Here is a 27215-nt window from a genome sequence, read left to right on the forward strand (position 1 = left end):
AGACAACGGGAAGGAAAATGAGGATGGAGGGGAAGGGTCTTTCGTCCAGAATTTCCCACCATGCTCTGGGAGTAGGAGGTATCTCCTAGATCCCTGTTCTGGAGCAGGAGATAAAATCACTTCACATGTGATATCTAAGTGTTTTCAGAAGGGCTCTTTTCGATGGGATTTGTGACACTATCATCCCCTCCTCGACCGGCAAGGTAGCACAGTTCAAAACAGCTGGGAAACAAAAGCACTGGTTTCTCCTCCTGCTCTGTTCACTGTAGGTCCTGCTCATTAGGAAAAGTTTCTCTGAAAAATCCCCCCTTTAAACTAAGAAAACTCCATGGCTCAAATGTTCACAAATGGGTCATAGAATTAACGGGAGCAGAATGGGGAGGGAAGGATATTAGAACATAGAACGTCATAACTGGATGGGTGTTAGGAGAAATCACTTTCTGAAATCTTCTCCTTTAATAGATGAGGAACCTGAGATCTCCAAGGGTTACACAGTCAGTAACATAGTCAACTAATAGCTGAGCAAGAAGTCAGATCCTCTAACTTTAAATCTATTTCCTGAATAGCCAACCCCAATTCTACTACCAAGTGGTGAGAGTTTTAATCATTGCCTTTCCATTCCAGATGGAATTGCTCTCTAGCTAGTTCCTCTAGGAAGGCAGAAGGACATGAACTGAAGGAAATCTTAGCTAGGCAAATTGATCCGTCTCCTCCAAAGTTTTCCTCCTGGACAGAATTTGGAGGCAAGATGGGGAACTCTTTCTGAGTCTGACCTACTTGGGGAAATGTCTTAAAAAAACCCACCAGCACCAAGGCTCCAGCTGGAAATTCTACCTTCCCTATTGCCAGTCAGCTATTTGCAAGGAGCTGCTAAGGATTCCATGCTGTCCAAGGGAAACACCAGACATTGGGCTTTTTCAGAACGATCCTCGGGACCTTCTCCATGTGCTGAATCAATACAAGAGAAGAGGGGACAGGAAGGATGCTTGAAACTCTGCTGAAACCACTTGTCCCTGCCTGGCTGAGCATCTGCTCTGCAGCCATGGCCTAGCAACCAACTGAAAACCATCACTGGCTGACCGATGGCTTCTCCGGCCAATGCTATTAGTCAGAGGGAGGGAACGGTGAGAGCATTCCCTTCCAGCCAAGTGAGTCCCCGTGTTCATATAGGTTCAATCACATTTTTGTGCACCCTGTAATTATGAGTGGGGCCTGTTTCCTGCAGATGCTTCTGGGGTGAAGACTCCACTCGGAGTTCAAGTGCCCGGAACATTTCCACAGTCTCGGTACAAAGGGCCTCTCTCCCCAGTACCCTGGGTACGAACAAAATCACTGCCACTTGGCAGACAGCGTCTCTCTGGCCCTGCCAGGGACAAATTTGTCTTTGTGTGTGTGTCAAGAACAGGCCGTGTGGAAACCAGGAGATTTCAGGGCCCAGGCTGCTTCCCCAGCTCTGTGACCTTTGGGCAAGTACCTCAGATTCTAGGCTGGTGGTCAAGAAGACCATCCAGACTCCTAATGTTCTTCCCTGAGGATATGAGAAATGGTTTTCTTTTTCAAAAATATTTTGTTAATTATGTTTTGATATAATTGGGTTTTTGTCATTATATTATCATATTTTATGCTTTTAAAAAACAGGATTCTGAGAAGGCCTCTTCAGCCAGCTGCCTCAGGGATCTAGAACACTGACAAGGTCAAGAACCCCTGCATTAGCTGGATAGGAATGATCATTTAACAGATCAAAACACTGAAGTCAAGCATGGAGCTGGGCACTTTGCCCAGGGTCACGTAAGAAGTAAGAATCAAAGTGAGGATTCAGACCAAGGTCCTCTGACCCGAGTTCAAGGCCCTTTGAACTCGGACAGCGATGGACCAAGAGCTCAGGTCTTGGGACCTTTAGTCCACTGGGCTGCCCTCCCCAGCTTCATCCCAGGCCCACTCCACCTGCAGGATGCTTCCGGCAGGCTCTCTGCAGCTTTCTCTCCCTCTGCAGCGGACTTTTTAGACTCCCTCCCTTTGCAGTGGCAGCCCCATTCCCCATAAATCATGTTGCCACTTGGTTAAGCAGTGCTATGAACTGCTTTCCTGGCTGCCCCCATCCTCAGCTGGGGGGACGAGGGAGGCAGCCGCACGCATGCGTGCCCATAGGAGCTCTCTGGGTGGCTATGGGCCCCGTGTGTCCACAGAGAATGCTCCTGGGCTGCCTCCATTGCCTTTAATAATCCAACACGTTTGAGAAACGACCACCCAGACTCCCAAGGAGGGAGGGTGATAGGAGAGAGGGTCAAGCCTCAGAGGCCCCCTCCCCCTAGTGTCTCCCAGCTGGCGGCAAGGACCCCCGGACACCGGTCAAGCTGGGAAGGGGTAGCAGGGAGGTCCAAGATGTTTCCTCAAACCTTCCAAGGAAGACATTATTTTTATAACCCTGTTTTGGCTCATCTGCTGTGAACTTAATTTAACATCCATATTGCTGCTACTTAATTAAATAAATGAACTCATTTTATATTTGCGAGTCTTAATTCATCCAGAACAAAATTGGCCATGTTTGGGGCTTTATCCACCACTAACTCGCTGGAACAAATGGCAGTCTTTTGGAGTTAACTGAGAGTACAGGTTAAAAGCTAATTATCAGCTTTGGTCCTGTGTATTAACTTTATTTATCACTAGGCCAGAACTGCTTCCTGATGAAACAGCAGAGGCTGCCGGTTTCCTCATTACTTCCTAGGGTGCCCACTCATCAGTTACCACAGCCTTCCATTCCCCCCCACCTGCCCTTCTCTGAATGAGACCCCCTCCCCTTATGCTTTTTGGCAGGAGAGGGCCCCAGCTTGAGTGCATGTATTCGTAGAACTTTATAGGCAGAGGGGGCAGAGTACTAAACTAGTGTCCTCCGGAATATCCAAGAATTAAAAAGGAGACCTTAGCACATGGAATGGGAAAGCTGGAGGAGGCCTCAGGATATAGAATGTCAGAGCTAGAGGGAATCTTAGAACACAGAGATGTCAAAGCTAGATTTGTATTCAACGAGATTCAACAAGGACTTTCTTGGGAGGGAGGGTTTGGCTTCGAAGACAATTAAGTGACTTATCCAGGATCACCTAGCTACTAAGGGTCCAAGGCATAGGAGGAGTGGCTACCCCTTTAATAAACTTATTAAACATCTCCTATAATCATGACACTAAATGTCAGTGACCATATGATCTAACTCCCTTTCCTGGTCTCTCTAATTTTACAGATGAGAACACAGGAAGAAACTGGAGGCAGAGAAGGATATGATTTGTCCCAGTTCACACAGAGGATGGGTTTCTGTTTTTTCCCTGTCCTGATAACACACTCTATTTATTGTGTTGATAGACTCCCTCTTTTTTTTTTCCCTGAGGCAATTGGGGTTAAGTGACTTTCCCAGGGTCACACAGCTAGGAAGTGTTACATCTGAGAATTAGATTTGAACTCAGATCCTCCTGACTTCAGGGCTGGTGCTCTATCCACTGCGCCAACTAACTGTCCCAGATGGGCTCCCTCTTATTCCTCCCTCCCGCCTGGTACACATATTTGGAATGTCCACCTACTTTCCCTCTGCCTATCCATGTATGTTCTACTCACCCTTCAAGCACCTTTGGACTGTGCTGTCCATGTCCCATTTCTTGACTATGTCATTGCTTGCTGACCTTTATTTCCTCTGAATTCCTCAGCTCTTAGAGTTCAGACTGTGTGTGTTTTTTTAATTTTTGTTTTGAAATGTCATTGTTGCCTCTTGTTTTTATAACAGGATCATTTCTGGAAGTACCTGTCCTTCTCCCTGGAAACTGAACCCTCCCTTATTACGTAGAAAAATAATTAAGCAAAAACACCTGAGACTGACTGTATCTGTCAATGTATAGAACATTTTGTCCCATGAGTTCCTCATCTCTCTGCTGAGAGGAGGAAGGAAGGCACGCTATGTTATAGATGTTCTTTGAGCATGACTTCATCAGGAAAGAGATTCAGATGCTCTTAAACCAGAGCAGACCTAAGAAGATAAAGTCTCCTCAGTCTTCCCAGAAGCTCTTTCATAGGTTCCTCAGAAATCAAAATTTTAGTGATCATTTTCTTAAATCTCTATAGAGGGAGGCAAGCATCTGAGGGATAGGCTTTGAGATCCTGAACTTTTGAGTCACATGAAATTTGGTTTAATTTTAGCTATTATCCCTAGAGTTCTCCTGGTTCTGCTTATTTTTAATTGTTATTTAATTTTTTTTAATTTTGAATTTAAATTTTTAAAACTTAAAAATTTTAAAATTAAAATTTAAAAACTTAAAGATTTTAAATTAATTTAAAATAAACTTTAAATTCAAATTCTGCTTATTTTCTCTCTGCATCAATATTCCCATAATTCTTCTTATGATTCTCCAAATTCTTTCTGTCATTCCTTATTGCACAATAACAGTCATTTTCCAACTGATGGGCACCTGCTTTGTTTCTAGTTCATTGTTGCCACAAGGAGAGCTGCTGGCTGTACCATATAATTTACTGGGAGCAACCACATGGTGCCAGGCCCAAGTCACAAAGACTCATCTTCCTGAGTTCAAATCCAGCCTCAGACATTTACTTGCTGTGTGACTCAGGACAAGTTACTTCACTTGTCACTCCAGTAATGGCGTCAAGAAGAGTCGGACACAACTGAAAAACAAATATAATTGGGTATTGAACTATAACTGCTCCCTGTTATTCTATATGCTTGACTTGTCTTTCTGACTGGAATATGAACTCCTCAAGAGCAGAGACCATGCCTTTGGTGCTTCCCTAATCTTCAAAGTTCATGAAGATTATCTAGGACATAGCTGGAACAGTCTGCTGATTGACTCACTGTTTTTGGAAAACAAGATTTCACTTGTTTAAAAGTAATAATCCCTTATCTCCCTAAAGCACTTTACATCCATTATCTATCCTTCATCACTGGCAGGGTATAGATACCATCTTACAGAAGTGGAAATCGAGGAAGCTCGGACTTGCCTGGTCACATAGCTAACAGTACCAGAGCTGGGAAGGGAGCCTCCTTCTCTGAATCCCAGGGCTATTTTCCCACTAATTATACAAGATGATAATGGCAGCACAGAAGAAACCAAAACATCTTTCCTACCAGCTGCATCTATGGGTCATTTGATTATTCAGTTTTTCCTCTGGTTCCAGTCTAAGAGGGCAAAGTGGTGACAACATGGAAGGTTTAGGAACGAAATGTTATTCATCCAACAGCACTGAGACTGTGATATGGCTCAAGTCATTCCCTTGCTTTCGATCTCATAAAATTAAAAAGCTGGAATTCATCATCACCCCCTCAAACAGTGGATGAGTTAAAGCTCAGCCTTTATTCTTTCACCCTTTTGGGCAACGGTTCTTAACATCCTGTACTTGGATGGGAAAATTTTTATACCTTTATTTTTACTTGTCTCTAACTGAAATTTATCATGTCCTTCAATTATAATTTCTATAAAGCTTTTTATTTTCAAAACATACACACGGATAATTTTTCAACATTGACCCTCATATAGCTTTGTGTTTCAGATTTTTCCCTCTTTCCCCCACTCCCTCTGCTAGATGGCAAGAAATGCAAAATATGTTATACACGTTAAAATATTTTTAAATCAAATATGTATAAACATCAATTATAAATTTCTATTAAAAAAACGCAGACAAACATAAGGAACTTTAGATTTCTTTAGATGACACACAAAAAGGCTAAGAACAATAAAAACAAGCAAAAAGCCCCCAAAATTTGAAATATAAAAAAATTCACAAAAAAGGTAAAGAATCCCTACGCTTGAGAGATTTCACAGATGGGAATTTCAGGCTGGGAGAGGAGATACTTGGGGATGGAGAAGGCCTGCTCATATTTCACTCAGGTAGTAATAGCAGGTCCCACCTACATTGTGCTTTAATGTTGACAAAGCACCTTCTCTGGCATTCCTCATCCTATTTTACGGATGAAGAAGCAGGAGTGAAATGTCTTGCCCAGAGGTCACACAGCTACTAAAATGGGCAGAGAGGGGATTAGACCCTGGCCTCCCAGGCCAATAGTTATTCTATTGTGCTTTGAGGCCCACAGGTAGGGCAGGTGGCCACGGGGAAGTCCAAGGCCCTTGCTCCCTCTTCCAGGAGCCAGCAGGGGTTGGTATTTAGTTTCCAGGTTGAGAAAGGAGTTTGACCCAGAAAACAGCCTGGATGAATGAGCCTTGGTCCCTGGGGCTGGGCCCAAAGAAGTGAGTTGGGGCTGGGTCTCAGCGGAAAAGCCTCCAGATTCAGGTTGAGATAGCAAACTCTTGTGAAATATCCACAGGCCAGTGGGGCCTCCTGGTGATGCAACTGGCCTGGCGGGTTGCAGGGAATGTGGCTGATGAGCCTTGGAACACCCAAGAGAGCTGCTTGTTTGTTCAGGAAGGAAAGGCTTCCACAGAGCAGGGAAGGGGGAGGTGGAAAAGGAAGAAGGCAGCCTTACTCATTAGCTTGAAATCCCAGTTAGGGCTTCCCACACCCTCGGGAGGTAAGGAACCCCAAACCTAGTCTGTCCAGGAGGTCTGGAAAAAGGGACAGGAGGTATGTCCTGGTGGAAAGGCTGGGCTTACAATCCAAAGATCTACATTCAAATCCTGAGTTCCCCTCCCTGGTCCTCATCTGCTCTTCTGGATAATGAGGGGGTTGGATGTCCTAAATCCTCTGACACACTCTATGATCTGGAACAAAAATTAGATTGCTACCTGTATCTCGGTTTCTGTGAAATGGGCATAAAAGCCTTTCCCCTCTGTTAGCTTTTGGGCATGCTAAGTAGGAAGCAAATTTCTCTACTCTGTTAACCAAATATTATAGCAATTCTCAGAGCAAGTAATATTTTTTTTATTAAAAATATTTATTTTCTTCCTTTTTTTTCCCCTGAGGCAATTGGGGTTTAAGTAACTTGCCCAGGATCACACAGGCCAGATTTGAACTCAGGTCTTCCTGACTTCAGGGCTAGTGCTCTAGCTACTGCACTAACTAGCTGACCCTAGGTGGCCATTTATTAAAGCATCCCAGAGAAATCCAGTATTCTTGGAAAAGGGTTCTCCCAAGGTATTAGAATGAAGGGAAGCACTTAGCCTAGAGCTGCCCATTCAACTCAAATGATACCTAAGGCTGAACAGGTGGAGAATGCTGGCTGGGAGCCTAAGTGGAAGGCCACAAAAAAATGTCTGCAGGAAATAAAGGGAATGGGGTGAGAGGCAGAGAGAAACACAATGCTCTCCCCATGAGGCAGTGTCTGTGTCCAGAGCCCCTTCACCTGGAGTTGTGAGCCATCCGAGGGACTAGGGAGCTCTCTGGCTGCTTCCCCTTGCCAGCCCTCAAGGCTGACAGCATCTTTGCCTGGCAGTTAACTCTGCTGGTATTTTACCCTCTGAACTACCTACAGCAGTTGTGGGGAGATAAGCATCTCCCAGCTAGGCCAAACAGTCCCCCAGCACAGGCTGCCAGAGCAGAAAGAGAAAGGAATCAGAATTCTCCAGTTACTCCATAAGGGTCCCTAGACGCAAGACTTCAGGGAATGTCGAGAACCAGATGTTCGTTCTTGGATCTTTGCTGAGCCAGAGGTGGGTCCCTCTGAACATGGCAACAACCTGCGTTTCTTGCACTATTTCCTCTCCTTGGAATTGCATCACCTCAAAGCTTGGAGGACAGGGAGCGGGAGGCGGAGGGAGGTGGGAATCCACTGGGGGGAGGGAACATGCTGTTCCTCCTTTTCCTTCTCTTACTCCCACTTTAGCTTGTTAATCAGTCTCAAGTGACCTTCTACAACTGGGAGGAATATTAGGAAGTTACCCAATCTAACTGCTTCAACCAACAAATAATCTATGGATTACTATGTGGGGAAAGCAGAGAACTTTATGAGATCATCTCTCCCCAGGCCAGTTGCATTTATTAAGCACTTACTATGTGTCAGGCACATAAGAGACAAGGGGAATTGCAATATAGTGTCTGGCATGGGGTATGAGTCCTGGTACCATAATTTATAACCTGTGTGATTTTGGGCAATCACTTTCTTTGACTAAAAGTTTCCCCATTTTATATTGTATTAGATGGCCTCTCAGGTGCCTTCTGGAAGCTAGCTGGCTCAGTAGACAAAGCCCTGGGGTCAGAGCTAAATCCTGAAAACCCTATAGTTAGGGCTAAATTAAGTAACAGAGCTACTTAGTAGGGTTATAATTTCATTGAACTAAAGAACTACCAGAGAAAAAGTTTCCTCCTACCACTGTAGGGTAGCAATTTACAGTTTTTAGAGATTTTCTGGAAGCCCTGAGAGTTCCGGGAATTGTCCAGGATCTTGTAGCCAATATGGATCTGAGATGACTTCCCCCACCTAGGATACAACCAAGGTTAAGAACCTCTGCTCAAATGTTGATCCTCTTGGACATACCTTAATAATCCCTATTGCAATGGAAGCTTGAAGACTCATTGACAAAGCACTTCCATTCCATTCTGCGATGCTGCTTGGGCAAGCGTGATTATCCCCACTGAATGGAGGGTAAAAGTAAGGTCCAAAGTTGGCTGAAGTGCCTTACTCGTGGTCAGGGAGTTGAATTCGAGCCCAGGTCCCCTGCCTCCATGAGCGGTGCTCCAAGCACCACTCCCTGCGTTCTTCCATAGTGTTTAAATCATAGATCATTGGATCCCGGAGCCTGCATTGGGGCAGGAGAGGAGACTTCCCTCCTGGTCTCTGGGATGCTGATCCTCAAAATTAAATGGAAGGTCTAGGGAAGTAGGCAGAGGCCTTCCAAGCAGGAGACCAGAGAAGCAAGTGTTAATAAAGGCTTTCTCTAGGGAAACTCTCCTAATTCTTAGGAATCTCCTTGCAAGGGGGCTTGTTAAAATGCTAGCTTCCAGACAGATTTCTTCCAAAGGGGAGAACTGAGCACTTCCCATGGCTTCCGTTCCTGAATCTGCTCACCAGTGGTGTCACTCAGGCTTGTTAGCAATGCCCAGTTCCCAGGTGACACAAGTAATTATCCGACTGCTTTGTGCTACTAAAGAATTCAGCACGCCAGGATCATAAAATCCTTCTGGGCCCTTGGAGCAGAATAATAGTACATTCATAGACAGAGGAAACTGAGGCAATATAAAGCCAGGCTGATGCTCCAGAAGTAAGGAGATGGAGATCCCAGGAAGGGGAATTGCTGCCCTTTGGGCCTCTGTCACTTTGAGAGAGCTGGCTTTGGAGTAAGCAACAGCTGCCAATCAGGGGTATGGGAGGAAAAAATGACAGACTGACTGGGCATGAGCAGGCCCAATCACAAGATGGCCACTATTCCTGAAGAACTGTGGCCTTGAGTAAGCCTATTAACTCTTCTGAGAATCAGTTTTTTCATCTCTAAAATGGGCCTGTTAGTGCTTGAGTTATTTAATTCACAGAGTTGTAGAAGCAGATCCACAACATTCCTTTTATATTTTTCCCTCCTTTGGGTTTTCTTCTCATCTTCTTATTCTTACCCACTTTACAAGCAAAACCTGTTCTGTGGTGAAGATCCACTATTAGACACTTTTACTTTAGTGTGAATTTAGGAGATCTAGAAGGAACAAAGTCCTGAAAGACCAGGGTTAGAATCTCTTAAGTGTTATTATGTGATTTTTTGTGGGGGGGGGTGGTCACAGAGTCTTCCAGGAGGTTAGATGAGATGGATTATAAAGCTATGGTTTTTAACTTCAAAGAATTATAGAAACAACAGCAACAATAATAACTAACATTTACATGACACTTGAAAGTTTTCACAGCATTTTACAGACTATCTCATTCGATATTATTGTTAGCATTATTAACCCCATTTTACAGATGAGAAAACTGAGGCTGAAAGAAATGAAGTGATTTGCCCACAGTTTGGCATCATTAACCCCACTTTGCAGATAAGAAAACTGAGGCTGAAAGAAGTGAAGTGATTTGCTCAAAATTACAGAGCCAAAAAGTATATTTGGCAGAATTCAAACTCCAAGTCTTCCAGACACTAGAATCCTTTATTCTGCCCACTGACCTGCCCTGCCAATGGCCATCCCCCCAATTTATCCTATTCATGGCCCTGTGTTAAGAATTCCTGGATTGCCCCTTTCCTATCTTGAAATCCTAAATCCTATGATCTCGGTAGCGACAAAAGAACACTGAACTTGGGACAGCTGAATTTAGTCACAGGGCCCCGGTTCCTGCCCGGCCACTCACTATCTTGGAGGCTTGGTTTGTATAAGCGGCTTCATCTCCAAGGCCCCAGTTTCCTCATCTGCACGGAAGAGTTGGCCTAAGGCCCTGCTTCTCTCATCCCTCCTTGCTCAGCTTGGTCCTTCCCGGGAATCTCCGCCTTGCTTTTAGAGCTTGCTGTTTTTCCTGACCTGCCCCAGATGGGATGTCAGGTAGTCTCAGGCTGAGCTTTCTGTCCTGAGGAGGGAGGAGCTCTGAAGTCCCTTTGGAAGAAGGGCTTCACACTGGAGGGACTGGGCTGGCCACTGCAGTGGAGAAAGTCCTGCAAGGCCCTGCCCCGCCTACTGACGGATGCTAACAGTGCTCTCCAGACCCGTCTCCAAGGAGCCTCCCTTCCTAGAACAGGCCAACCCAGGGCCTCCCTGCTGGAGGCAACCCTAGACCTGTCTGACCAGTCTCTTTGCCAAGTTGCAGCAAAGCCTGTGCTCTGCTCACCCAGTTAGGCCCCTGCCCTTCTCCCCGAGCATTCTCCCTTGAGGGAGCATCTCTGCAAGTCCATGTTTCTTGGCAAGAAGTGAGAGGTTCTGAGAGGGTGTGCACCCATTACTGGCCTGGAAACCAGCTGAAAAGGGGAGGGACAGGGAGAAGGCGAGAAGGAGGCGTCCCGGATGGAGGAAAGATTTTTTTCTGGAGGGTAAGGACGTCTTTCTCCCTTGGGTTTAACAAAACCCCCAAAGAGCAACGACTTAGAGAATAAGTTTGGCAGGGTGTGAGGGGATCCCAGTAGTCACAGAATCATGGCCAGTGCTGAGGGAGCCAGGGGCTGAGAGGGGGGAATCTCACCTTCCTCCTTCCAGGGGCCCCTGCCCAACTGTGTGTCCTGGATAAGGAAATCAGAGACAGCTGCCTCCAAGGAGGGGGTGAGTATTCCATATGGGGGCTCCCAGGGAGCTTCCTGTCCTGGGCCAGTTCCCAAGAAGTCAAGATAGGGAAAAGTAAGACTCTCCTCTCCCATATACCCAACTGTACCCTCTAAGATCCATATTTAATGAATAGACTTTCCCCCCCCCTGAAGCTGGGGTTAAGTGACTTGCCCAGGGTCACACAGCTAGGAAGTGTTAAGTGTCTGAGACCAGATTTGAACTCGGGCCCTCCTGAATTCAAGGCCGGTCTCTGTCCACTGTTGCCACCTAGCTGCCCAGATCCATATTTAATCAACCAGTCTAGGACAGGGAGCCCCTGAGACCTCCCTACTGCTCATTCCCTGGATGTGGCTGATTTCACTAGAACCTATATGGTCTGGGGAAAGAAGCTGCCAGGAAGGAATATGAACTGAAAGAAGTGTGGGGGAGTGGGAAGAACACTGAATTTGGAATCAGGCCCTCCTGACTCCAGGCCCACCTAACTGCCCTAGTCTACTGCAATCTTGGAGGGTTATAGATTTGGGACTGAAAGGGGTCTTAGAAGCCATTGAGGTTAATCCCCTCTTGTTACAGATAAGGAAACTGAGGTTAAAGTAACTCCATGACACTGTTTATAAACACAGAGGTAAGATTCGGACAGTTTTCCCCAATTCCCAGCCCAGCATTCTGTTCACTGTGCTTCCCAGCTGTCTCCTCTCCAGTACCCTTAAGAGATGAGCACCTCCAGGGACAGAAAGCTTCACGACCTGTCAAATCAACCTACTCCAAGTTCATACAGTTGTACCACAGGGTCCTTCCAAGACAGAACAGCTTTGAAAACACGCCGGGCAGTGGACTGTAGGCCTGTCAGCCAAGGACCAGTCTAATTAAGTGCAGAGATTCTCATTACCAGAATGTTGGCCGCTGGGGGAGAGCCCTAAGCCTCTCGTAAAGATCCTTATAGTGGGGCTGGAGCTTGGCTCAATGAAAGAAGCAATGGGAAGACTGGGAAGGCTGGCCAGGGTCTACCTCACCCTTCTGAGATCTCTTCTTTGGGGCTACCATTCGGTTTCTAGAGTTGGCTCATGGGACCTAATTGCCTCAGTTTCCCCCTCTGGAACCTCTTTTTACAAAGCAGGAGACGCTAAAACCCGGAGGAGGAAGAGAGGGTTTCCGGTCACACAGGTAGTGACTAAGCCAGCTGAGATTCCACCCAAGTTCCTCCAGATGAGTGCCGGGCACTCAGGACTCCCTGTGCCAAATCGGAAGGATCAGCAGAAGCCAGTGGCCAGGGGTGAGGTGAGCGGAGCAGGTGGGCAGCCTGATAACCAGCCGCCTCTGCAAGGGGAAGATAAATCTAGCTAGCATCCAGGAGAAGCCTTCTGCTCCACACTAATAGCGTCTGTCAGGGCATTTGGGGCCCCGAGCATCATTCCCGGGGCCTGAATGGGGGAGGCCAACAGACAGGGACAAGCGAACAGCAGAAAGCGACAGCCAGCTCACAAAGAGCACGTCCTCTGGAAGAGGAGATAAACCTTGGGAGGAGGAAGGGGGGGGGAAGGAAGCGTGAGCTGTTGTTTAGCCGATGTACCACATGCTGACAGGGCAAATGTGAAGGCTTTTACGGCCACATGGGTTTCCATTTGCAGTTATTCATAGCGGAGGCCAGCACTTTATCTCACTTACATTATGTGCGGCCACAATGCAGACACTTGTACCGCAATGCACTCGGTTCCCTTAGAAAATATTAATATGTAAATGTCACTCTCTCCCAAGACCAGAAATGAAATGCCCGACTGGAAGATTCTTTGCTAGGAAGATAAAAACCTTCCCAGGGAAGAAAAAAAAAAAAAAAAAAGAAAGAAAGAATACTCAGGAGAGAAAATGACAAGAAGGACCAAATGGTGTGAGGGATGAATTGTTGGGGGGGAGAGGGAAGAAGAGTAGGCTGGCGGGTGCCTCCCTGGCCCTTTCTCCTCCCTCCCTCCCTTTATAATATCCTAGTTTTTGCAGAAGGAGAGATAGTCCTGGACATGGACCATGTGGTGCCGGTACCGGTATATGACTACAGTGGGTTCCTCAGAAAAATGGTCTGGGGGTCTTAGTGGCCTGCAAGCTCAATGAGTCAGCAGGGTGACAGGGCAGCCCTCAGAAGCTGCATTGTGAGGAGGAAGAAGTCCGGGGTGAAGGAGAAGGAGCTGATCCTCCTCCTGTACCATAACCTGGTCAGGTGAGAGCCAGAATATTGGGTTCAATCACAGGAGTCCCAGTTTAAGAAGATTCCTGGATCCAGAGGAAGGAGACCTGGAATGGAGGCGTTAATAAATGCTCATTTAGCGGATGTTCTCCAGAAATGCTCTCATGCTTTTCTATCCCCTTACCTAGGCTGGCGATTTTTTCTTTGTCATAATTCCTGCCAGCTCCCTCCTCCCTCCATCCTCAACTGCCAGAGACAATTCTGGACATCAAGGTCAGTCAGGACCACCATTTGGTCCAAATACTGCTTTAAATGCTTCCTAGCTTTGAGCTTTTACCAATTTTTAAAGTTTTACCAAGTAATCTCCTTTGCAAGGATAAATACCCCCTCCTTTCACAGATGGAGAATCTGTAGGGGGAATTACCCAAGATCACTCAGATGGCTAGCAGAGGTTAGAGCTAGCACCTGCTCAGGACTTCTGGCTCCAAAGGCAACACTCTTTCATCTCTTTCAGGAAAGACATCAAGGGCTGTGGAGCTGGGGGGGGGGCTGGGGAGGATCCCCGCCTCCAGAGGGTGTGCTGAGACAATGACAGGAAGGCTCCTTTGCAGGGATGGGGGGGAGAGTGGTTCGGGGAAGTCACTGCTGGCCTTCCCAGTCTCGCAATTTCTCTGGAAACCATCAGAGAAAAAGCTGTCATTGAGAAAGCATCCCCCAGGGCATCTGAAGCTGTGTTCTCCCTACCAGCCCTCTATGTCCCTAGAACAATCCTCCACCTCCTTTCCAAACTGTCCCCCTGCATCCCTCTCACCATCACCCCCACACAAGTCCCTACTCTTCCATCTCCTCAATTCCTCTTGATCCAGGAACCTTCTCAAACTGGGCGCCTACAATTGAACACAATATTCTGGCTCTGAGCTGACCAGGTTATGGTACAGGAGGAGAATCAGCTCCCCTCCCCCCACCTCCTCTTCTCACAATATAGCTTCTGAGAGCTACCTTGTCACAGGACTGACTCATTGAGCTTGAGGTCCACTAAGACCATTTTTATGCTGAACCCACTGTAGTTATACCTGTACCAGCACCCACGCCATGGTACGTGGCCAGGACTATCCAAGCTCCCAAAAGGATCATGGACCACAGAGGTTGGAAAGTACTTTGGTCAGGTTCCAGTCAACAAGTCATTGCCTCATACAGATGAGGAAACTGAGGACCACAGAAGAGAACTTACTTTAAGTCCCTAAGCCAGTTGGGGACAAGACCACCCCTCCACACTGTTACAGGCGTAATACATTTCTCTAAAGGATGTTTTCACTTCATGGGAAGTCTTCCCTCCCTCCTTCAGAGCTCCCCCAAGAAGCTCCGCTCCAGGACCTGCGCTTTCCACTCAGCCAGCAGGGAGTGAGGAGGGGTCTCCTCCCTCCCAGACTCTCTTTCCTGTCTTGGCTTAGGCCCTGGGACTAGGGTTATTCAAACCTTATTAGGCCAGAGCCTCTTCCTCCCTTACTCATAACAAGGGTCAGTTCGAGGCGGGTGGCTGGAACAGAAGAGGATGTTGGGCTAGTTTGGAATTGGAAGGAGTCTTAAGTTGGGGAGGAAAAAGGAGGGGAAAGGGAAGAAGGGAGTCTGCAGAGAACCTCCTCAGCCTGAACTAAATTACTTGGGTTCAAGGGGAGGGAAGCAAAAATAAAATAGAGCAGCTAGGAGTGGGAGTCGGACAGATGAATTCATGGCTCTTAGGGAGCCTTCTGGACTCCAGAAATCTTTATAATAGATTTTGGCAACAGTGTATTTGTCTTTTTTTTTTAAATGAACAATGGAAAATATAAATCCTGTGTATGCATGTGTAGTCTGTATGTATGTGTGTGTGATAGAGTTTGGCAATCTCTTTGAGGAGGTGAGCCAAATTATTCATTCCTTCTCCAGTCACAAAGGTGGGGTGGAAGGTGGAGAGGAAGTGTCCAAGACGTGTCTCCGGGGTCAACCATTTTGTTCCACTATGCAAATAACTTCTGTATTTCCAGAATGAAGCTCTCCCCTGAGTTTTAACCCTACATGACCAATGTCCTTTTGGATCTTGGATGTCTCAAAAGCAAATCAAACTCACTATGTCCAAAGAAGTCACCATCTCCCCCCTTAAACTCACCCTTCTCCCTTTCCCCACCATCCTCCTAGGTAACCAGGTTTGCTTTTCTTGCCACAGCATCTCTTGCATTGTATCCTGTGCTTTCTACCCTCAAAGCCATTAACCTAGCCAGGCTTTCATTATCCCTTGCCCAGACTATTGGAATAGCCTCCCGAAGGGTCTCCTAGCTTGGTCTCTTACAACAGCCTGGTTTCCCTGTCTCAATGCTTGGTCCTTTCAATCCACCTTCCATACCTTCCATCCCTGACAAGAGGGATTTTCTTAAAGTATGAATCCTAGCATGTCACTCCCTAGCTAAAGAAACTTCAGTGGCTCCCTATTACTTCCAGGATCAAATATGGAATCCTCTGTTTGGCCCTTAAAAGTCCTTCATCCCTGGCCTCTAGCTACCTTTCTGATGTTATTACCCTTTTTTACCCTATCAACACTGGTCTTCTTGTTGTCCCTCACAGATGGCACTCGATTCGACATCTCCAAGATTCCTTGGCTGTCTCCCATGCTTGTAATGTGCTTCTTCCTGACTTTTAAGTCTTAGTTTCTTACAAGAGTCAACTGAACCACCCCCTTCTATGTGAGACTTTTCATGAACTCATCCTTCCCCTACCAAAGGGTCTTGGCTCTTGTCTACACTTAGATACCATGAGGTTATTTCCTGGCCACTTCCCACCCAAGTTCTCTGTGGGCAGCGATTCACTTACATCTCAATTACATGTTTATATTCCCAGTACCTTGAACAGCACTGGGAACATTACAGACACATATGGATCGTGGATTGATTGAATGTGGATTAATTGATTGTGGAATTAAATGTGGATTGATCAGTTGAACCCTTTACAAAGCCTTTTTCTTCCTAATAATCTAGTGATCAAGGAGGGTCCGTGTTTTGATTCCCATTCTACAGAGGAAAACACTGAAACCTAAAGGTTTCAAGTGGCAGTCTACTTTACTAGTTATCATGCATGAGCAAATCATTTAATCTCTTCCCTTTTCTCATTTATAAAATGGGAGATATGGACTCAATTGCCTCTAAACTTCTGCTGAAAATCTGTGATTTTAATTGCCGGATAAAATTTCTACTTAAAATCGATGAGTTCTAGGACCCTGTCCACAGCCTCAAGCTCAGGACAGGTAGAACTAGGGTTGGGATCCGGTGGGGACGAGCCCTGTTAGGAGGGTGATAGCTCGGCCGTTCTGACTTGGGAAGTTTTAGGACTTCAAATATGATGTGAGGTTTTGCATGGCAGGATTTAAAGGGTACTAAGGGGAGAGGGAGAGAGAGAAGGGAATTACCATTAGGCTAAAAATACAAGAAAGACAATTAAACTCTGGTATAGTTCTATGAAACGGCATTGGGCCTGACATCAAGAAGACCTGAGTTCAAAACCCAGCCTTAGAAACTTATTAGCTGGGTGACTCTGGCTCCACCTTTTTACAAATATTATTTCATTTGGTCTTCACAACAACTCTGTGAGATAGGTGATATTATGATCCCTAGTTTACAATTTAGGACACTGAGGCAGTTAGTACTTAAGTGACACTTAAGTGTAACCTTAACCTCTCTGGGCTTCGGTTCCTGCATCTATAAAATAGAGAGATTAAATTTTATGACCTCTAAGGTCCCTTCCCCCATAAATGTATAATTCTAGCTCAACTCTTTGGGCCTAGATTTATTTATTTTTATTTTTTCTCAATAGTATTTTATTTTCCAATTACAAATAAAATGCCATTGAGAAAAAATAAAAAATAAATCTAGTTTTTTATATTCATTTTTGTAAGAGTTTGAATTCCATAGTTTTCTCCCTCCCTCTCTGTCCACTCCCCTCCCCAAAACACTAGTGATCTGATATAGATTATACATTGGACCTGGATTTAGAAAATGATTTCACTAAGATTCACAAGACTAGTAAGTGGTAAATTGAGGTGGGAACCAGGAACTTCTGGACTCTGGTAATGTCAGACTATAATGGATGAGGCAGGTTGCTGTTGTTTTTGGCCATGACAGCAGGGACGCGATGCTGCATGATGTGCAGATGTATTGAATCTGAGTGAGGGAGGGCTGTGCAAGGTCACCTGCCTCACTTTCCCCTTTAGAGCTGTCTGGGTCCAGTGGCCAGATATAGATCAGGAGGACTGGAGAGGGCCCTGGATGCAGTGGGAGACCTGGGTCTTTTTAAGCTAAGGATTTTGACCAAGGCAACGTCCATTACCCATTAAAACTAGGTAAGAAAGAAGGGGCACAGAATGGCCTTTTGGGTGAGTCAGGGGGAAAAGGTCAGTATTAAACAGCTGTTAGATTAGTTTGGGGGAGGAGGAAGAAGAATGGAATTAGCACCAGGTTCCATTTCACAGAAAGCCTCCCCCAAAGCCAACCTGCTTACCCAAACATGGCGCCATTATTTCTACCTGTGCAACTTTTTAACCTTTTCAGCTTCTTGAGACCAGATGAGGTCCCTCTAAGTCCTATGACTGATCTGCTGATCCCACGATGTGGTCTTTCTGTGCTCCGGAAGGACGAGAGATTGCGGCCCCTCTGTAATCTCCTAGCACCCCACCCCAAGCCCTAGCAAGAGATATGCAATGAAATCACTGTTGTGTCTTTGCTAACAATCCAAGCTAATCAGACATTTTCCCCCTCCCCCCAACCCTGGTGTGATGGGAATGCTTTGATATCAGAGTGGACTCTAATGGGTTTGGTGGAAGGGACCCTTAATTTATTACGTGCCTGTAATTGATGTTTATATAAAGTAGCTCTTACAGCTATTCAAAGTGAGAGATGAAAAGCAATCAATCCGCCATTTGCCTCAAAAGAAAGGGAAGAAAACACCACAGATATCAAAAACATCCCCGAAAAAATAACAGGGAGGGTGTTGGATTAGCACATCGACACTTTGAAGCTCAGAGCTTCAGCCGCACAGACAGACTGCTGATTGGGAGAAGGAGAGGAACAAGAAAGCACCCAAGTAGGCAATTTGCAGCCAGAGGGACTCAAGTCGGAAAGGTCTCCTGATACTGATGGGAAGCCTGGACTCCCATTTCTAGGCTCCCGCAATCTCCCCCCTCCCCCCCTGAGCTCCTTCCAATCCCCAGACTGAGGCTGCTGGGGTCTGTGCCCACCCTTTCTTCCCCGGGGATCCTCCGAGCCCCAGGTCTGGGTCTGGGTTTAATCATCCTCCTGCTTCAGCCCAAACCTCAACGTCCCTCCCTGATCTTGCTCTGAGACACCGGGCTGGCACTCGCTTTCCTAAAATAACAGAACCACAGACTTGGAGTTCAAAGGACCACAGAGACCACTGAGTCCAACCTGTTCAGTTTACAGATGAGGAAACTGAAACCCAGAGTATGGTTAAATTACTTGTCCAAGGTCACAAGCTAGTGAATGTCTCAAGCAGGATTTGAAGTCAGATCTTCCTCACTTGAAGTCCAATTTTTCTTTTTTTTATCCACTCCTATTTCTTAAGAGAGTCTCAGATCCTAACAGTGCTGTGCTGTGCTATTACAGGTAATCTGGTCAAAGGGTTTTTGTTCTTGATCTTTTATGTATCCCGGAGCCCTCTGGCAGATTGGGGAAGCCTGTGGCCAGGATTCAAACTTAGTACTTCTGTACCCAAATCAAGGGGCACTTTCCATTATAACAGGGTATTTGTTAGTTTGTGGTCCTTTATTCTCATTCTCTCTCTGTCTCTCTCTGTCTCTGTCTTTCTCTGAATCTCTGTCTGTCTCTCTGTCTCTCTTTCTCTCTCTCTCTCTCTCTCTCTCTCTCTCTCTCTCTCTCTCTCTCTCTCTCTCTCTTTCTCTGTCTCTCTGTCTCTTTCTCTAAATTGCCAAGCTCTTTAACTTTTATTTTTTTTCATTATCAATCCATTTTTATTGAAGTTTCTTATTTTCAAAACACATGCAAGGATACTTTTTCAACAATGACCCTTGCAAAACCTTGTGTTCCAATTTTCCCCCCTTTCCTCCACTCTCTCCCCTAGATTGTCCTTTATTCTCAAAGGCACCAAAATGACTTCACTATGCTGGGCTCAACTTGTCATTAAACATTTTTACAAATATTATTTTGTTTGGTCTTCACAACTCTGTGAGGTAGGTGATATTAGTCCTTAGTACTTAAGTGACACTTAAGTGTGACCTTAACCTCTCTGGACTTCAGTTCCTGCATGTATAAAATAGAGGGATTGATTTCATAATGACTTGCCCACTGTCCCATAACATAGCTGGGACTGAACCCCAATTTTCTTAATTCCCAGATATTATTTTCCATGATACCCTAGTCTTTGTGCCCTGGGGGATGAGAAAAGGGCACCCTTTAAAGCAGGGCTAATGCTTAGCTAGCATCCCATCCATAAATTCTCCAGTTACTATGGTTAGGAAGCAGCCACAGGGGGCTGGTCTCCAAGCCTCCTCCTGAACGTGAGACCATTTGACCAACTCTCTATCTTTCCCCACTGGTTTCCTCTCCTTCCCCAACTGACATGCAGACTTTATCTTCATAGCTTTGGCCCTCTCATGGTATCTCTTCCTTTACTCTGCCAGGTCCCTCATGAACAGTGTTGGATCCTATTATTCTCACGGCTCTGGGGTCAAGCAAGCTTACAGAGATCCTAGCAATGTCAGAGCTGGGAGGGCCCTTAGAACAGTGTCAGAGATGGAAGGATCCTTAGAGCACAGAATGTCAGAGAGGAACACAGAGAGGACCTTAGAACACAGTCTGCTGCAACATAGAATGGAAAAACGTTAGAGTCAGAAGAAACCTTGGATTGCAAACTATGAGAACCAGAAAGGGCCTAATAGACCATGTAGTCCAAGAGACCTTAACCTTTTTGTGTGTCCTGGGTTCCTTCAGAAGCCCGTGGACCCCTTCTCCGAACACTGCTTTTAAACATAGACAATAAAATCCATAGGATTACTAAGGGAATCAATTATATTGAAATTCTAGTTGTCAAGATATTTTAAAAACAAGTTCCCAGGTGCCAGGTTACTAACCAACCCCTTCATTTTTATAATGAAGATAAAATGACTGGGCTACATTCACATGGCTAGTCTGGGGACGAACCAAGAAGAGAATTGTCTCCTGATTCCCAGCCCTCAGTTCTTCCCATTACATGAACTTCACAGATTTCTTCTTCTCCACCCCCCCAACCCAATTCCCTTCCTTCCACTCCCACCCCCCACTGTTCTGGCCCTGCCCTGTGAATTCTATTCCACATTCACTTGGGTGAGGAGGGTAGAAATCACTAGGGAGAAATCACATCCCAGAGAGGAGAATGGAGGAGGAAAATAAGCCAGTTTGGAACATTTACCTCTGCCACGTTCCTAAGAGCACGCTGTGAGACCGCCTTCCTAACGAGGCTCCCCACCTGGCCCTCGCCCCCACCCTCTCTGGCTTGCTAGCAGAAGGCCCCCCTCCATAAGTCGGGGATACAGAACCCAAGCTCTGCCCCCGTGGGCCCAGCTGCAGAGATGGAGGGAGATGGAGAGAGGTCACCAGCTGTGTGTGCTGGTACAGATGTGGGCGAGCCTGGTACACTCGGCCCCATCCGGGCCGGGGCTGCCGCATCTCAGTTCCGCTTCGGGGAGTGGGGCCCACGGAGGCCGGGGGTGGGAGAGGGTCCCTTCTGACTCAGAACCGCTGCCCACATTAAGAATTTATCAGCCCAGAGGGGAGAAGTCTTTAGCTCAGGTTTTCCCAGAGAGGCATCTACAGCAGTGGCAAAACTTTGCTGCTGGGAATAAAATTGAAATTCAGCCCCTAGTGTATAATATAAAACTGGCTCATCAGGTTCTTTCCTTCCAGGGGCTGCAGGAAAATTCTTCCTCCACTGCCCTTACAATAGAGAAGGGGAGGGAAAAGAGGAGGGGGAGCCCCAGAAGTGCCAGGCCCTGGTGAAGGCAGGGAAAAAGCAGAGAATGACAGCCAGGTGTGTGAGGGAAAGGCTTCTCCAGCCTGTGCACGGCCAGCCCGACCTGCTTAGCAGCGGCCTGCTTGAACCCGTAGATGGTATGCAGGGCCTAATAAACCCACAGCACTTGGGAGTCACATTCAATGCAGTTCCAACAGGGGAGCCATACGTCACCAAATCCAGCAAAAATTTGTGCTAAATTGAATCAATCCATCTTGGAAATGGCTCTTGTCAGCCTCTGTCAGGAAAACCGTCTGCAGGGGAGGAAGGGAGGGAGATCAGGAGTGGGGGAGGGAGAGCCCAGGAAGGGGAGAAGGAGAGACCAGGGGGAGAGGGGATACGTTGGGGAGGGGGGTTGTAGCCAGCGGAAGATATACCACAGGGAACCTAAACGTCTTGTTCTGGGCTTACCAATTACAGAGGGTTTGAGGATGGCTTACAGGCATACATACACCCGGAGGGGGACAGGACGGGGGTAAGGGAAAAAGGGATCCCAGTGATGAGCCAGGTCTCTGCCTCTACCCCATCCCAGCCCAGGAGGCAGCTGAATGGCTAGGTGCTTAATAATGGGCCACAGACAACCCAAACACTGCCCCCCACCTCTTTTCTTCCAATCTCTTCCTCTTTTTCTCTTTTCTCTCCTTTCCTCTTCCTTTATCTGTCAATTTCTCCCCTTTTTTCCTTTCCTTTCTTTTTTATTCCTCTCTCTGTCTTTCCACTCCTCTCTCCCTCCTTCTTTCCCTTCCTCTCTTTCTCTCTCTCTCTCTCCCTCTCTCCTCCATCTCTTCCTTTTTTCCTCCAATCTCTTCCTCTTTTTCTCTTTTCTCTCCTTTCTTTCTTTTTCCTTTCCTCTTCCTGTATTTGTTAATTTCTCTCTTTTTTCCTTTCCTTTTTTTTATTTCTCTCTGTCTCTCTACCCCTCTACCTCCTTCTCTCCCTCCCTTCCTCTGTCTGTCTCTCTCTGTCTCTCCCTTTCTCTGTCTCTCTCTCTGTCTCTGTCTCTCTCTCTCTCACTCTGTCTCTCTGTCTCTGTCTGTCTCTGTCTCTCTCTCTCTCACACACACACACACACACACACACACACACACACACACACACACACACACAAACTCCTATCTGTTAGACTGAGCAGTGCAATCTCATCACTTCCATTCTTATTGGACGCAAGGAGAGACAGAAGGTAGCAGAAAGGACAACACTACCTTCTGAGCATTCCCCTGGAGGCCAGGAACAGGAGCCTTCCAACCTACCGAGCCCCAAGAGCTGGTACCAGTACAAAGGCCTCCTGGGAACCAGCCACACGGGGTTCCAGCCTCTTAGCACGGATTTCCGGAAGCCACTGTTACTAATGCTCTCCTGAGACATTTTTCCATCCTCAAGCTTCAACGCTCACAGCTGACATTCCCTCACAAAGAGAGCGGCAGGTGAGACTGGGACCTGTGTCTCTGAGAGCCAGAGACCCTTAAAGCTCTGCTAGAGATCACGGAGTCAAAGGCCCCTTCGGGGTCCAAGGAGAAAGGGCAATCTGTGTAAATTCACACAGCTCATTCATGGCAAAAGTTTGGACCAAGGCCTGAATCTAGAGGCCTGAGTTCAAATATGGCCTCAGACACTTACCAGCTATGTGAACCTGGGCAAGCCACTTTCAGTTTTCTCACCCATAACATGAGAATAATAATAAAGACAAAAACTGTATCACTAGCCCCAAAAGATTATTTTGAGAATCAACGAAATGATATTTGTACAGAAGTGCTAAGTATATACTATGTGGCACACAGTAGGCACTCTATAAATACTTCTTCTATTTAGCCAGAGTAAGGCACCTGAGAGAGAGAAAGAGAGAGAGAGAGAGAGAGAGAGAGAGAGAGAGAGAGAGAGAGAGAGAGAGAGAGAGACAGAGAGATAGAGAGACACAGAGAGAGGAAGAGAGAGACAGAGACAGAGAAACAGAGAGATAGAGAGAGAGAGAGAGAGACAGAGAGAGAGACAGAGAGAGAGACAGAGAGAGAGAGAGAGACAGAGAGAGAGAGAGAGAGAGACAGAGAGAGAGAGAGAGAGAGAGAGAGAGAGAGAGAGAGAGAGAGAGAGAGAGAACACAAGAAGAAAAGCTCTCTATATCCTTTGGTTAATAATCTAGAAAGGTCATGAGATCCCTTACAGACCGCTGGAGCAGACATGATGAGCCGTGATAAGAGCAGGGGAGATGGATCAAGATACTATGGGAGGTCCGAGGAAAAGTTACACTATCGATGTGTGTGTTTGAGGGGAGAAGGGGTGCTGAGGAGAGAACCACTTTGTTCCTCTATTATGGCACTTATCTCATCCTGCCATGTGTTATGGTTATTTGTGCATTTGTAGCATTTCCCCTATTAAAGCATAATTTCCATGAGGCTAGGAACCCCACCCCATGCCTAAGCACAGGGCTTTGTAAACAGCAGGCATTCTCCCCCTCCCCTCCTCTGCCCCTGGCTACCCAGAACCCAACCAGGCCATTTGGATGTGATGGAAATCACCCACTCCGGTCCTTCCAGAGAGATGTGGGGCTTTGCCACCAGCGCTTACCATCTGCCCCGCCGCTGCTTCCTAAAGTCTGCAGAGCCTCTACGTCCCCTAGGGCCCTGTCATTTGTCCTAGAAGTGACGTCATAGATGCTCATTAGGTGTTTGCTAAATTACCCCCCTTGGTCCATGGGGTCAATACACATTTAGTAAGCACCTACTGAATGCAAAGCAGTGGATTCCCTTTGAATATTTTGAATTCTCTTCAATGCCTCTGAAATTTGACCTATCCTTCAAAGCCAAGGCTCAAAAGATTTCTCTTCCTTGAACTTTTCTTGACCCCTCTAATCTACTGATTTCTCTGTTCCAAAGCTCTCCTCTACAACTTCCTCCTTTCTAATGAAAGCTCCTTAAAAATAAGAACTGTCTTTTAAAATTATTATTCTGCTTTTATTTCTATATTGTGTCTGTTATGGAATAAATGCTTACTGAATGACTGACATGACTTGTCTCCGTGTAATTTATATACTATCAGACATTGGATATCTCATAGACACTGATCTTGTCTTATTTCTCCAACTAGACTATAACCTTCTTGAGGGCAGAACTCATGTCTTCTCCATCTCCCCCACTGGATCTGGCACAGGTGAGGAAAAAACTACTTGTGGAAGGGCTGATTGAGGCAGCTTCTGACTGTGAAAATCCCAAAACATTAAGTCTCAACAACAACAAAAAGAGACTAAATGGTCCTATATGGAATTGGAAAATCCTAGCTTTAGCTCTAAGAGGGGTCCAGTTCACTACTGAATCATTTGACTGTGTAGTTCAAATTCTCTTCTCCAGAGATCATTGTGATGTGGGATGTTTGTTCTTCTCAGTCCTGTTTTGGGGTACCTGTGCCACCTGAAAACCAAATGCTGCCTGAGTATTCAAGGGGAGATGAGGAAATTTAAGTGGCAGACGCCATTACTGGTTTCTTCAATTTCCTTTAAGACTCAGCTAAAGTCCAATCTTCTGCAAAAAAGCCTTTCCCATCCCATTAACGTGGGTGCCCTCCCTCTATTGGATGTCTCCCATTTAACGTGTACATACCTGGTTTGCTCAGAGTTATTCACATGCTATTTGTTCCCTTAGAATGTGAGATCTTTGACAAAAGGGACTCACCCACCCCCACCTTTCTTTGTATCCCTTTTGTATTGTGGTACATAGAAGGTACTTAATATATGCTTGTTGACTGCCTGACACCCACGTATACCACACAAAATAATAAAAAAAATAATAACAACAAAAAGAACAAGAACAAAAAGAAGAGGAAGAAGAAGAAGAACAACAAGAAGAATGATTCCTTCTATGGAATTCTTCTATGGTTTCCAAGGGCAGAATATGAGTCTGAAAAAATTCAAATTATAGACCATCCAAAGGGCAACAAAGAGGTGGGTAGTGGGTGGGAGCAGGCTGGAACAGTGGCAGCTAGCCAATGAGGGAAAGACATAAGAGAAAGGCGTGATAGAAATCATCAGAGAAATGTCCCCCAAAAGGAATCAGGCCAATCATGTACATTGAGCAGCAATGGATGACCGATGGACAACCCATCAGAGAACATCCAGAGGAAAGTTCCCAGCAAGGATTTATGGGAAGGTAAAAACAAGAATGCACAGGATGAAAAGGCAATCTGCATCAGGGAAGAGAGCAAAAGAAATAAAAAGAATGATTGTCTTGTTTGAGTTTCACATCCACCTTGTAGAGTTGGTAAAATAAAAATTATTATATTCACTTCAGTGTGCTTTACTTTTGGTCTTTGTTTTTCATTAAGTAGATCTATCAGCTTCCTGGCTTGTACTTCATAAGCTGTCCTGACTATAATCATAGTCAGTTAAGGAAACAGGCTCAGAGAGGACTTTGTTATGGTCATAGAGGGGCATAGAGGGATAGAGTGCTGGAATGAGCCAGGAAAACTCATCTTCTTGAGTTCAAATCTGGCTTCAGACATTTACTAGTTTTATGACCCTGGGCAGATCATGTAACTTTGTTTGCCTCAGTTTCCTCATCTGTTAAATGAGCTGAAAAAAGAAATAGCAAACCACTCTGGAATGTTTGCAAAGAAAACCCCAAATGGGGTCACCAAGAATCAGTTATGATTGAAAAATGAGTGAGCAACAGTGGTCATGGAGGGACTAAGAGGAAGAAGAGACTATGGTCCTGATTCTATGTCCATCGCACTTTCTGCCGTGCTTCCAAAACAAAGTGTCATCAACCCTTGCGGGACAACAACCTCACTTTCTGTCAAGTAGCCAGTCTCATAATTTACTCAGAGCCTTCCAAGTCATGGTTTCTCTCTTATTTCTCACTAAGATTCTTCTCTTCATCTACTAGCATCTCAAATTCAATTCTCACTACTAGTTGTTCTTAGGTTATTGCTGTTTTTTTGGTCCTTCATTCTCGAAGAGGCTCATGGCATCAGGAACGTGGGGACATGACATGTGAGTGAATTGGATTAAGTGAGGGAGAGCTATGCAAAGTCACCAGCCTCACTTTCCCCTCCAGAGCCATCTGGCTTCAGTGGCCAGATATAAATCAGGATGCCTGGAAATCAGAGGGAAGGACGGTAGGGAGAAAGGTCATAGATGTGTTTGTAATAGGAAAAATATAATCAGATCACTTACGAAGGGAAAAGAAAGAGGGAAAGGACCTGAATTCCAGAAGGGAATTTTGGAAAAGTCATAGAGACAGTGAATATTATGAAGGGAGCTTGGAGATTCTTGGGTAAGAGTTCTTAACTGGGCGTTTATGAATTGTTTTTTCAAGTATTTTGATGACTGTATTTCAATGTAATTGGTTTCCTTTGTAATTATATATTTAACTGTATGCATTTAAAAGAAGAGGACTGCCAAAGGGGCCTATGACACATAAAAGATTGAATCCTTGGGTAAGAAAGAGATTTACCTAATGTCCCATAGTTGATAAATGACAAAGGGTGGATTAGAATCCAGACCTTCAGCCTCCAGATTCAGTGTACCTTTACCTACACCTCTTAGATTCCAAATTGGGAACCATGGAAATTCAAACCAACATAGAATCTACGTTAAAAGCACATTCTGATTCCAAGACTGAAATCTAAGCTGTCCAGCTAACAATTGAGTGCCAGAGGCAAAACGGGCCCTCCGGATGGTCTCTGAGGGTGGGTAGAAAGAGAAGCAAGTGGACCTTAGCTTTATACATTAAAAAAAATTCACAGCAATCCCAATTTAATTTTCAAGCAGATACCCAGAAAGCAGAATGCTGAATATAGAGATATATACAGAGGGATTTATTAGTAGGCACAGGAAGACAAAAGCAATCCTACCTGACACAAATATAGATGAATACTTGTGTACGGAACCCACAGACTG

The 27215-nt window shown here is 45.7% G+C and overlaps 1 protein-coding gene and 1 long non-coding RNA gene across 5 annotated transcripts in view; one reads left to right on the forward strand and one right to left on the reverse strand.

The window, feature by feature from the left end:
• Positions 1-6027, forward strand: part of LOC141554427 (uncharacterized) — a 35066-nt gene extending 29039 nt beyond the window's left edge. Inside the window, exon 4 of the long non-coding RNA XR_012485870.1 lies at positions 4464-6027. This is a non-coding gene — a long non-coding RNA (uncharacterized LOC141554427). The remainder of the gene's footprint in view (positions 1-4463) is intronic.
• Positions 1-27215, reverse strand: part of GSE1 (Gse1 coiled-coil protein) — a 771132-nt gene that overhangs the window by 203847 nt on the left and 540070 nt on the right. The window lies entirely within an intron of this gene.

This window comes from Sminthopsis crassicaudata, chromosome 2, assembly GCF_048593235.1.
Source record: "Sminthopsis crassicaudata isolate SCR6 chromosome 2, ASM4859323v1, whole genome shotgun sequence".
In the NCBI taxonomy this organism is placed as follows: domain Eukaryota; kingdom Metazoa; phylum Chordata; class Mammalia; order Dasyuromorphia; family Dasyuridae; genus Sminthopsis; species Sminthopsis crassicaudata.